The 11,738-nt window shown below is 38.3% G+C and overlaps 1 long non-coding RNA gene across 1 annotated transcript in view; it reads left to right on the forward strand.

Moving 5' to 3' along the window:
- LOC106945239 (uncharacterized) overlaps positions 1–4,622 on the forward strand; it is a 175,271-nt gene extending 170,649 nt beyond the window's left edge. Inside the window, exon 4 of the long non-coding RNA XR_001424519.1 lies at positions 4,474–4,622. This is a non-coding gene — a long non-coding RNA (uncharacterized LOC106945239). The remainder of the gene's footprint in view (positions 1–4,473) is intronic.
- The last annotated feature ends 7,116 nt before the right edge of the window (positions 4,623–11,738 follow it).

Here is an 11,738-nt window from a genome sequence, read left to right on the forward strand (position 1 = left end):
AAAAAAATTAAAAAATATGACGAAAAAACTCCTTTTTCTTTTTTTTTTTTTTTTTTTTTTTTTTCTACAAAAAGATAAATAAATAAAATCTGCATTGTTTTCCTTCCACTTCGCCTCGAATCTCAATAAAACACCTACCATGACTACTTTGGTATGCTGAAAAAGTCTTTTTGCTTCATTTACACCTGCTGCTCCCTTCCAAAAGCAAAATTATACCAGCTATATTAATATTCATCACTGCACCTGGGATTCCATGTCTTTACATTTTCAAGAACCATCATTATTGAGGTTATGCTACATAACATAACATAGAGCACAGTGGCATCAGATAACTTGTCCATCATCAACAGCTGGAAACGTCTCACACACACACACATGCACACACGCACCCACACCCGAGTACACAAACAAAATGGACACACAAAGATGTGCCAACACACAGTCTGAGTGCTTCTGGATAGAAACAGAGAGTGACAGTGATAGAATTTACTGTGATGGTATCAGCAAAGCAGCCATCACAGCTTTGGCAGATTGCAAGGCCATCAGGACCCATCTCTCTGGCTCTGATCAGCGCTCGCATCCTGACACCGGCCCACGATGTTAACTCCAGGCCCTGAAAGGGCCATGATCTGCGATATCAAGCCACCAGAAATAGAAATCCATTTCCCTGCCCCGAGAGCAAAGGGGAGGGGTTAGGGAATATGAGTGGCCCCCCGGTCTGGTCTTGCTTGGCCGTATGCGTCTCTCCCTCTGCTGCTCCACCACGTGGGGGCCTTCAGCTGTTTTCCTCGCTTCTCTTGTTCTGAAGGTTAAAGGATTACGGTGCTGTGTTTTCAAGCCGGATTGCTGTCCTGGTATATGGATTTAAACTTTGGCCACACACATCAAAAACCTCAGTCCCGACACATGTGCAGGCTGGACACAATAAATGCAAACACACATGCACACTCGCACGCCAGAAAGACCACCAGAACCAGCGCTGAGCAGGAGGTTGTGGGGATTAGCAGGAAATACCACAAGATGGTGGCCGAAGCATTTTTTTTTTCCACAACCCCCCCCCCCCTTCCTCTTTCTCTGTGGAGCTTAATAACAATATGAGAACAAACCAGAGGTGCTTGTACGAAGTTGTTGTTGTTTTTTTGTTTTTTTTTCCTCTCCCGCCTTGTGCTCCTCTCCTCCATCCTTCCTTCCTCTGGTCCTGTCGAAACATGCTGACCGAGAGCATTGTGACATTTCCAAAAGCAAAAAAGCTATTAAATATAAACATGATGTGTTTTTCAGGTTTTTTTTTTTTTTTTTTTTTTTTGCAAAGCTTTCTGCTTTCATTTGATTCCGTTTTCTTTTCGCTTAGAACATATTGAGATGCCTGTATGGCCAAGCAAAGTTGTGATGAATTATTGATTGATGACAGGTTCATCAAAGCGCCGTGTTGTACACGCACTTGGCATTTCTCAACACTGAATTTACAGAGAGCCGACACTAATGCGCTCATGTCGTCCAAACTTGTTTACAAATTGAGGCGAGGTGGTGGACCTTTTTGCTTTGAGGAAAGCTGATGTCCAGGTACTGACAGAGCTGCCCTGAAAGCGCCGACGTGTGCATGAAGAGAAAGTGGGCACGACTATGTGTGTTTGGGTCTGCATGAGGGAACATACTCCAGACTTTAAAAAATGTATGAAGAACACAGCCTCTTTCTTTCTCCAACACACACACATACACACACACACACACACACACACACACACACACACACACACACAAAAGAGCAAACGGTTCCCAGAATGCCAGGGGAAAACACAGTTCAAATAGTGTGAGGGCGAAGGGAACAGATCAGAGAGAAAGCTGTTTGCAGTTCAGGCCTACAAGGCAATTCTTCCCCCGAATCCCAGGTGAGGGAGCTCAAAGAGAAATAAACCTGAGGTACCAATTTGCTGAGTTTTGTTCAATAGATGGGAGGGTGCCTGGAGATTTTACCCTGAGTGCACAAGAGCCAGGGCCGGTAAACAAAATTACTTAAGGATGGTTACATATTCTTTCTCCGTCTTCCGTCATGCTTGAAGGAGAGAAGCTCTTTGCCTTTGCCGAGGCCAACTTGTGTTTTATATAAGCGGAGGGAGGATGGAGCACCGGCGACAAATGCGCCGCCATTCAGTCTTCACGACGTCTGGGCTGTTTACCTTTTTTTTTTCTTTTTTTTTTTCGTTTATACATTTCTTTTCTTCAAACCTACACAAGCTGCAGACTTGAGAGCAGAGAGGGAAACTTCATCAAAGCAGATTTAACTTTTGTGGCTGCAGGATTTATTTAAGGTACAACTCAAGCTTTCTATCACTTTGGAGGTAGTATGTGTGTTTTTTTTGTTTTGTTTTTTTTTTTTTTGTTTTTTTTTTTACCCAACAGTGCCGTTGTCTCTAACCGTATGTTCATTTTCATAATGGGATGCTGATTTATGAACAGTCACCTGTGTATAACTTTTTGATCACACACACATGCACGCATATCGTTTTATGTTCACAGGGACTTTCCATTGACTTCCATTTATTTTTCTTTAATCTCTATAGCCTAACCTTTACCCTTATCCTAAACCTAGCCAAGAAACATAACCCAAAATAAGCACTTCTTCCTGTGAGGACCAATCTTTAGGTCCCATAATGAGGAGTAAGTCCTCACAACATAGTATTTGTTGGAATAATGGACCTTAAATGTTGAGAAATGCTAAAACACACGCACACACGCCGACTTAGAAGACCACTGCAGGCTTGAGTAATTGCAGTGATGAATATTCCACAGCAAAGATAAGGTGCAACTTTTTTTTTTCCAAATCCAAAAGACAGAACTTTCATCATGGCTACGATAGAACTGACTGCAACATGCATCGACTGACATCACTTGGCTGTTTTCTTCAGTGGTTTACAGGAACATGTGTTTCCCGGTGTAATGCTTTCCAAAAAAAAAAAAAAAAAAAAAAGTTTGGCTGTTTCTTGAAGCAATGCATTAATTTGCAACTGTCACAATACATCTATTTTAGTTGATTTGTTGAAAACACATATGCTTCATCATCCAACTTTAAGTTTGAAACATTTTGTCCACATTGTCACACTCAAACCCTTTAGCATATTTTGGGATTTTCTGGTTTTGGTCAACCATCTGTAACTAGCAATTGGTTACAATGTAAAAATTGGGACATGATTTTCAATTTTTTTTTTTTTTTATTATAAATTATCATCTGTAAAGCAGGGCGTGCATATGCATTCACTTAGTGGATTTAGAAGATCATAGGTCATAGGCATTTGTTCAACTGGATTTTATTTTGGGATTTCAGACTTTAGGGAGCTGAACCTTTATATTACAATTATTTGAAAAAAGTGGAGAGGAATTTGTATTTGTGCAAGATCCACCATAATGCCCATATCACAACACAAACAAATCAATTTCACTTTCACAACCACAGTGAAGACCGCCACCAGTCATCTGAATAACCTTCTAATTAAAAAAAAAAGTACTGTTGAACCTGTGAATTTATTAATGATTACCCATTAAAGAATAACTTCATTTCATTAGCATATATGTCTTTAAATACAGAATAATTCTGCTGTGATATTCCTCATTTCCCCAGTAGCCTAATACACAACAAAACAATCTAAAAGTTCCCACAAGTCTTAGGCCATCATAAGGTTTCTATTTCTTGGGTTTTATGAGACCTTCTGCACATTGGTGATGCTTGAATGGCAAGCTAAGAACTGGATATATTTTGTTTTATGATTGACTGCAAAGAAAAATAAATAATAAATAAATGAAATGGCTGGGTGGGTGGGGGTAAATTGCTAAGAATGAAACAGAGAGTGCATGAATGCATGCCTCAGAGAGTTGCTCTGGAGAATTCAGAAGCAAGTTGACAGGCGGCGAATCCAAGCAGACATCACAAAAGTAGTTTTAATTTCTTTTTCTTTTTCTTTGCAGTGGTAATATTAGATGCAAACTGGTTGGTTGGCTTACAAAACAAAGCTAGGCACAGCTCAGCTTCAGGTTTTCTTCTCCTGGTGCAGGCTTTTTTTTTTCTTTTTTTTTTTTGTGTGAAAATGATATTGCAGATTGCTTCACCTGTTTGTGTTCAGTACATTCATTTGCAAGAGCTGGAAAGTACAGAGCGGCAGACTCCAAACAATAATCTGTCAAACGTAGAAAAGGCTTGGAAAAAAAGGCATCACTGTTTACATTTGACCAGCAAAACCAAAGCCACATGAAAAGTGAACAAAGTAAAACAAAGAAAGCACACACACGCTCGCGCACGCGCGCACACACTCTTACAATGACAAAAACATAAAAAAAGCCTATATCACTTGAACACAAGACGACTCTCCGAGTTGTTTGAACCTAATTGCAATATGTTTCAAAAGCCAAGTGCCAATGCCAACACAGTTGTTTTCAGTGTGGGAAATTAATTCTCATTGTGTGGCTGTTGTAATGTCACAGATGAAGACCACCATGACCTGAGCTTGAACTCATCAGCTGAAATGAAGTTGTTCACTCGGCTGTAGAAGACAAACCATACTTTCTACTCGTTAATCAGCCCTATTGGACTGTGCAGCAGAAAGGTTCCTGCTGGAAATGGCTTCCACTCAGAGCTCCACTTTGACCCCAGGACATAGTGGAATGAAGAGCATGAGTACGGGTGAAGAACGACTCTGAAATACTGTGTTTATAATGCATAACAACATGGTAATATGGTAGCCTCTCTCCTTATATATATACAAATAAATAATTTTTGTGAGTTTCCAATAATCTCCTAGTGGTGCCATGTGGAGGAATGCTGTTGACGGGACCTATAAAACTAAGTAAATCTACGGCTGCTAAGCCACTCCCTACGGTTTTATTCTCACATATCCTACAACGATATTCCAAACAAAGAGGAAGAGAAGATAAATTGGCTTTGGAAAAGAGCTGTCATTTCAACCAGACTTTCACTTGGCTATTCATCAGTCAGCAGTGAACAGTCAGAAATCTGAATGCGAATGCCTTTGTTAAAGCCAAATGGTTATATTTCGGATAGAGATATCAAGACAGGACTGTAAACATTTGGAAAATTCCCAAGACTTTTTGACAAGTAAGACAAACAATGCTTGTGATGTGTCTGAATCACTGATGACACTATTTTGAATTTTCATGAGGCTCTTTGCCACACTCATTACTTTGTGCGCACACAAGGCTGCCTGCACAAATCTGAATAAATAAATCCTTGATTGTAAAATCCACCAAGTCTGCAAGTCCATCAAAGCCTGAAAAGCAGATGTTCTCTGCTCAAGTTGTGTTTTGTTCTTCGTACCTCGTAAACTAAACTCCAATCCTTTGCCTCCAGTCCAACGTTGCTGGCAGTATGAGTTGGGTAAATCAGTGCAGCTACCACAGGATGTGATGGGGCTTCACATGCTGCACACCAAAAACCATACATTATGTAGTTGTCAGGAGATGTTGATTTGTCGAAGTCTTTAGAATTTCCTGGGTGTTGAAAGTGGAGTTTTTTTTTTTTTTTTTTGCTATTGTATGAAACTCTAATAGGCGAAAGAGAATGGAATATGATCCCATTATTTTCTGGCTTTGCACAAGCCGACCATATGATTTACTCACCGCCTCCTAAACACAGGAAGAGGAGGAAGCGTGAGGGATGACGCAGAAACAAGAAAAGTAGCAAGAAGGAGACAAGAGGCTTGCCTGAGTCATTGCATTTGCACGCAGTAGAGTTAGCAAGACTAATGTTTTGGAAAACAAGAACAGGGAAAAAAAAATACAATGCAGCAAACTGCTGCGTGTGAATGGATTTGGTTTGAAAAAAAAAAAAGAACGCGCTTGCTTCCCGGCAGTATATCCAACTGGAAATTTCTAATCTCACAGATGTAAAGTTTAAAGGCAGCTTTTCAGGTTTGCTCACACCGCCTGTAATCATAGTTGCCACAGTTTAGAGTCTAATAACTGATTACTCTTCCCACACAACTTACACCAGAGGTTTTTGCTTCTCCGTGGAGAGTGTGCAGTGATTTTTCTAAGTAATGCAGGAGATTCTTTTTTGGGTGTGGATTTTATTCCTTTATGCCATCTGTTATAAACTACTGGCACTGCATTTTCCACAAGCTGTTGCACTTGCTATTAGCGGAAACAATATGTGAGGAATGACTTTAGCATAAGTGCAGCCGGACTGCCATTGTCCAAAACTTCTGGGAGTTGCTACAGTTCAGGGAATACTTCACGACTCTCTTTACAAACAAATGACCTTCTGTGTTTGTCTTGCATGCAATTATTGAAGTATTTGCAAAGATTGAAGATTATCTCCCCCTCAGTGGACAAAGCTTGTTGGCAACAAACTCCCACATATATAATTCATTGGGAAAATAAATTGTCATGACTTAAAAGAACACAATGCATTTTGTACTGGGCAAGACTTTGCTTTTTACCCTCCAAATTATTTATTGTTTCCTCAACTCTCAAGGGACGCAGTCTGACCTTAAGCAACTTCTAATTGCCTGTGCTGCCACACACTGCTGTGTACTTCTCCCTCCCCTCTGGTGTTTAGTGTGACACAGCCAAGCCTACCAAAAAACAAAAAAAAAAAAGTATTGCACCCCTGACAGTAAATGTTGTTTAACACAGAAATCCACAAAATGTACCGCAAAGTTGTTGTTTTGTTCTTGTTTCTGAATTAGCGGAACAATAAAACATGACTGTGTTGGGCAATAAAATCCAACCCAAAAGCAATGTTTGTGTGTAAAAAGAAAAATACTTTTTTTTTTCTTCTTCCCATATGGAAATTATCTGGATAAGTAGAAAAACAGATGCTGCCTATCAAATGCGCTTGCTAAACTCACTATAGGCAAATGTCAATAATCGGGCACGGGTTATACCATTTCCAAAGAATAAGAAAAGAGACTCTATATACACTGCTCCAAAAAAAAAAAGGGAACACTCAAATAACACATCCTAGATCTGAATGAATGAAATATTCTCATTGAATACTTTGTTCTGTATAAAGTTGAATGTGCTGACAACAAAATCACACAAAAATCATCAATGGAAATCAAATTTATTAACCAATGGAGGCCTGGATTTGGAGCCACACACAAAATTAAAGTGAAATGTTCCCTTTATTTTTTTGAGCAGTATATATATATATATATATATATATATATATATATATATATATATATATTTTTTTTTTCTTTTCTTTTTTTTTCTAAAACTATACACAATGCCAAACCAGCATTTTGGCAAACATACCTCAAGGGAAATGTCAAGTAAACAGGTGACATCTGGGGTCTGCTTTGTTGCCACAAGACATTAACTTTAAACAGCAATCAAATCAAACATGGACTTTCCAGGATATACATATTTCAGCGGATAATAAATGGTCTTCATTTTTGACATTACCTGGTCTGAGTTTTGTTGCGAGCCACACCATTTGATGGTGACGCATCCAAAGTGACTGAAACATCGGACTAGCTTACCACAAAAGTAATGCTTGTATTCGCTTCTCTATTTAAGTAACAGTTGCACCACTTCTGCCACAGTGTGCACCATTGCAGTAAACATCTGAACTCTACTTTGCTCATTTTTTTTGACCTGTTCAATTATGTGTCACATAAAATCTAAATGTGTGTGACACATAGGTAAATGTAGCGTTAGGTGAAGTACTAAATTACTTTCCATATCTTGACCATAAAACTAAACAAAAGTGTGCATCAGTGTGACGGCGGTATTCTGGTTGAGTTTGTGATTTGTATGTTTTTAGTTTGTAAGGTTGTTCATTAATTTCTCATTAAACCAAAGTCTAAATTGTTCTAATGATCTTAGTTTTACAGTCCAATATTTAGTTACCATCAATAAAATCTCTAAAATTGGCAATGTCATTCATGAACATTCAATAGTTTTGTCTGACAAAAAGAAAAAAAAAAGAAAAAATCACATGCAAGACATAATGTTGTATTGTAAGTCAAAAAGAATGTTTTGAGATCAACCATTTTGGCAAATATTTCAAGAACAGTAAATTAAATACAACCTCACAAAGTAAGCTGCAGACCAGTGTAGCGCACAATGTAAACCTATTTTATGCAGCCTGTCACCTCAGCTTAATTACAATCGTTCTACATCATACAGTAGTTTCTTTCACCAATTAGTTTGCTGAAATACATACTTAAGCTGATCTGTTTTACTTATAATACGCAGGCCAATGTGAAGATTTCAGCTGCTAATAGAATTTCTTCAGCTATTTGGAATTTATTGTTTGATGTGAGAACTCATCAGTCATGCTGCCTTTATGCTATTAAAAACACAAGAAGAGCGCGGGGGGGTAATGGGAGGGCGCCTGCCACTGCATCTCACGCTGTGTAATTACATAAACAATAGTATGTGATATGTTATTAGGAGTGGAGAGGGTGAGTTGGAAGAAATCCACTGAGTTCTTTGTAATTCCCAATTTGATAGTGAGGCTTACAGCAATTAAGATGTTTAATTTAAGGATTTAAGCACTGAGGATTCAGACAAGGGAAACAGAAAAAAAAAAATAATAATAATACATCGGTGGTGGCTGAAGTTTGGGGTGGATCATACTACATTTGATTGTTGATAATTCTTTTCCCTCCCCTCCCTCGTTTACCCATTAACACCCCCCAGCCCATATCATTGTGCGTTTCCTCTCTTTACCCCTAGTCCCTCTTGAAGTCTCCAAGGGACTAAGAGGATGTGAAGAGAGTTGATCGTTGCATTGCACTGATAAGCAAAATGTTTCCAGAGCGTAAAAGAACTCTGTGGTGTGTGAGAAGGATAAACTATAATCTGCAGCCGCACACTGAACTTGACTGCTAATATTTGCATTGGAAATCAGACGGAAGTTATGCTAAGCTTTCCCCATTATAGCTTGGCGTGTGTGTGAAAGGTCTTCCCCTCCTTCATTTGAATATGGCCTCTCATGCATTACAAAAATACACATTGGATGAGCGGAGGATGGAATGACAATTTATGAGGATGCATTTCTGAAACGATCTCCTCAAGAGGTGAACCCCCAAATATAAACAGAGTCACATCAAAAACACACACAGACACACACACACACACACACACACACACACACACACACACACACACACACACACACCCATGTGTGTTGTTGTATGTCCATCGGTTCAGGAGACGCCATATTGACAATTGTGAGTCATTGTCTCGAGATTTTTTTTTTCTCCTATTTGTATAATTATTTTCTTCCCAAAGTACCTTAATGTTTCACATTAACAGCATGAACAGATACATCTCTTGCTGGTCCACCAGAGCTACCGCAGACCTTCTTCCTGTCTCTCTGACTGACGCTATCCTCGCGCCGGCCTGTCAGTTTAGGTGGACAGCGACGGCAGGTTTGGAGGTGTGAGATGGAAGGTAGTTTTGTGTACAAGGGCTGAAAGAGGCTCAAAGGCTTGCAAAAATGTGAAGAGAAAAAGAAGCCAACACAATTTATCCTCCCAGGATTCCATTGACATTTTTTTTTTTCATCCTGTTTTCTCTCAAGCATTTAATCTTACTTCAAGTTTCAGGTGTGGCGATGTTACAATCAGAGATATAGAACTATATTTTTGGAGACTTAACTGGGTTGACAAGGTCAGGATGACTGATTGTTTAGGGGACAAGATCCACTTTTATTCTGTGTGCTACTATTAAGAAATAAAAATGTTGATTCACAATATAGTCTTAGTTGGATCCAAGAGGGCTCACAAAGGGGGACACGAAGATATGATTGGTCATTAAGGTTCGAGGACCAGTTTGTGCAAAAGAGATTCGATCAAGCACAGCAATCTGACCAGACCGGCTCCATACTCCGCTTACTCACTTAAATATAAGATCATGAAATAAAAAGAGCCTGCCAATGGGTGACACACAATAAAAGACAATTACAAATTAAATAAATAAATCAGTGGTTGAGAACTTCTTAGAGATAAGAAAAGTAAAATTGCATCACTGTTGAGGTATCCTTCAACACTGCAATGGATTATCTCGGGACAAGGTCATATTTTCATAATTTTATCATTTTCCTTTCTGATATACACATTTGAATAAACACTCTGCATTTTCTTTGTGTTCATGACTTGTGCACTAAAAAGGTTTGACTCTTGAACATTGGTATGACCCCCAAACAAGACCATATTGACAAAGCTAATATGCATGCTTTTTAGTTAAACTAACATAGTTTTCTGCAAACCGTAATTATTTTTCTTGTATGTCATATTGTGATTCTCGTATTTCATTCATTGAAAAGTTTCAAAGAGATGTTTTTTTTTAAGAAGCAATGATCCCATTACTGCCTTTAGGATTTATTTTCTGAGATCCGAAGTTCATTTGCAATTTTCAATCCCTTCACAGTTTTTTTTTTTTTTTTTTTGATTCTCTGTAATTTCCCAGTTAACATGCACATTTCCCTGATACTCTTCAATACTATTAATCAAGTTATTTTTTTTTTCTTTTCCCCACCAGACCCACCACAGGAAATATGTTCATTTGATCAACCCTGCATTGTGCAGTACTGATAAGATTAGCTATCAAAAGCAGTGGTGTTTCAAAGTGCTGCAATTAATGCTCTCATTATTAAAAATCACTGAGTTAAAAGCACTTTTTCTAGAGGGGATAATCACACTCTTGCTGTCATGCATATCTGGCACCATAAAGGAGCTCACAGCAGAGGGTGATGCTGAGGGGGAATACATCTGTATGGTAAATGTGAAAATCAAAACACTTTGCAACATTAACAGGTTTTTTTTATTTTTTTATTACCATTCGTGTGCTTAACTATACCTTTTTTTTTGTTTGTTCCTTTTCAGTTTAGATTTAGACGTCAAAATCAGTTACGCTTAATCACTGTTTACACCTTCTTGGCAGACCATTATTGTACTCTTAGTAACCAGACTTTAGTAGTGGCACTACAGAGTTTGGACCACACAGGCTGTTTCCTATACGCTACGGTAATTTACTCTCACACACAAACACACACGCACACACATACATCTCCCAATCATTGTTTTCAGTGCACTGCCCAAAGGATGTTTATGAATGTATGTACATTGAGTTTAATTATACCATTTGCCCTGCTTTCGTGCTCAGCCGTAAAGTTTTCAACATCTATACTTTTGCTATTTGTGATTAAACTGGGTCATGTAAATCTATTTTTTGTTTGCTTGTTTTTGTTCTTTTTTTTTTTTTTTTTAGTAGCAGAGGTTACAAGTTCATCTCAAATGTATGATAATGTTGAAAATACAAAGGATTGTTATGTGCATAAGGCATCTTGGTGCACACTGCTAATTTGACAATTGTCAAGGAGACAATTGACAAGCAGTGGTTATTTCTGGCCAGTGGATAGTCACCTACAATGCAGGCTACAGTGTTAAAAGGCATAAGGTGATTGCAAAATGCACCAATTATTATTATTATTATTATTATTATTATTATTATTTTGTTATGTTTCTTTTTTCGTTTATATTCAAATTCATTAAAATACACATCCCTTATTTGTGTATTAAAGAGTAAAATCCTCTTAGCTTGAAGATGTAATTATAACATGTTTAGAATTTTCTCTTGTTTTACATCATCAAATTGTTGGACCACATTACTCTGAGCCTTACTCGAAGCCCATGGGCATTAAGTACCACGGCCATGAATTAAAGAGCAACTCCATCAGAATAACTGCTGTGTAGTCTTTAAAAAGTGATTAAAAA

The sequence above is a fragment of the Poecilia latipinna genome, unplaced genomic scaffold, assembly GCF_001443285.1.
Source record: "Poecilia latipinna isolate Pla-1442-1.1 unplaced genomic scaffold, P_latipinna-1.0 Scaffold135, whole genome shotgun sequence".
NCBI classification, from domain to species: domain Eukaryota; kingdom Metazoa; phylum Chordata; class Actinopteri; order Cyprinodontiformes; family Poeciliidae; genus Poecilia; species Poecilia latipinna.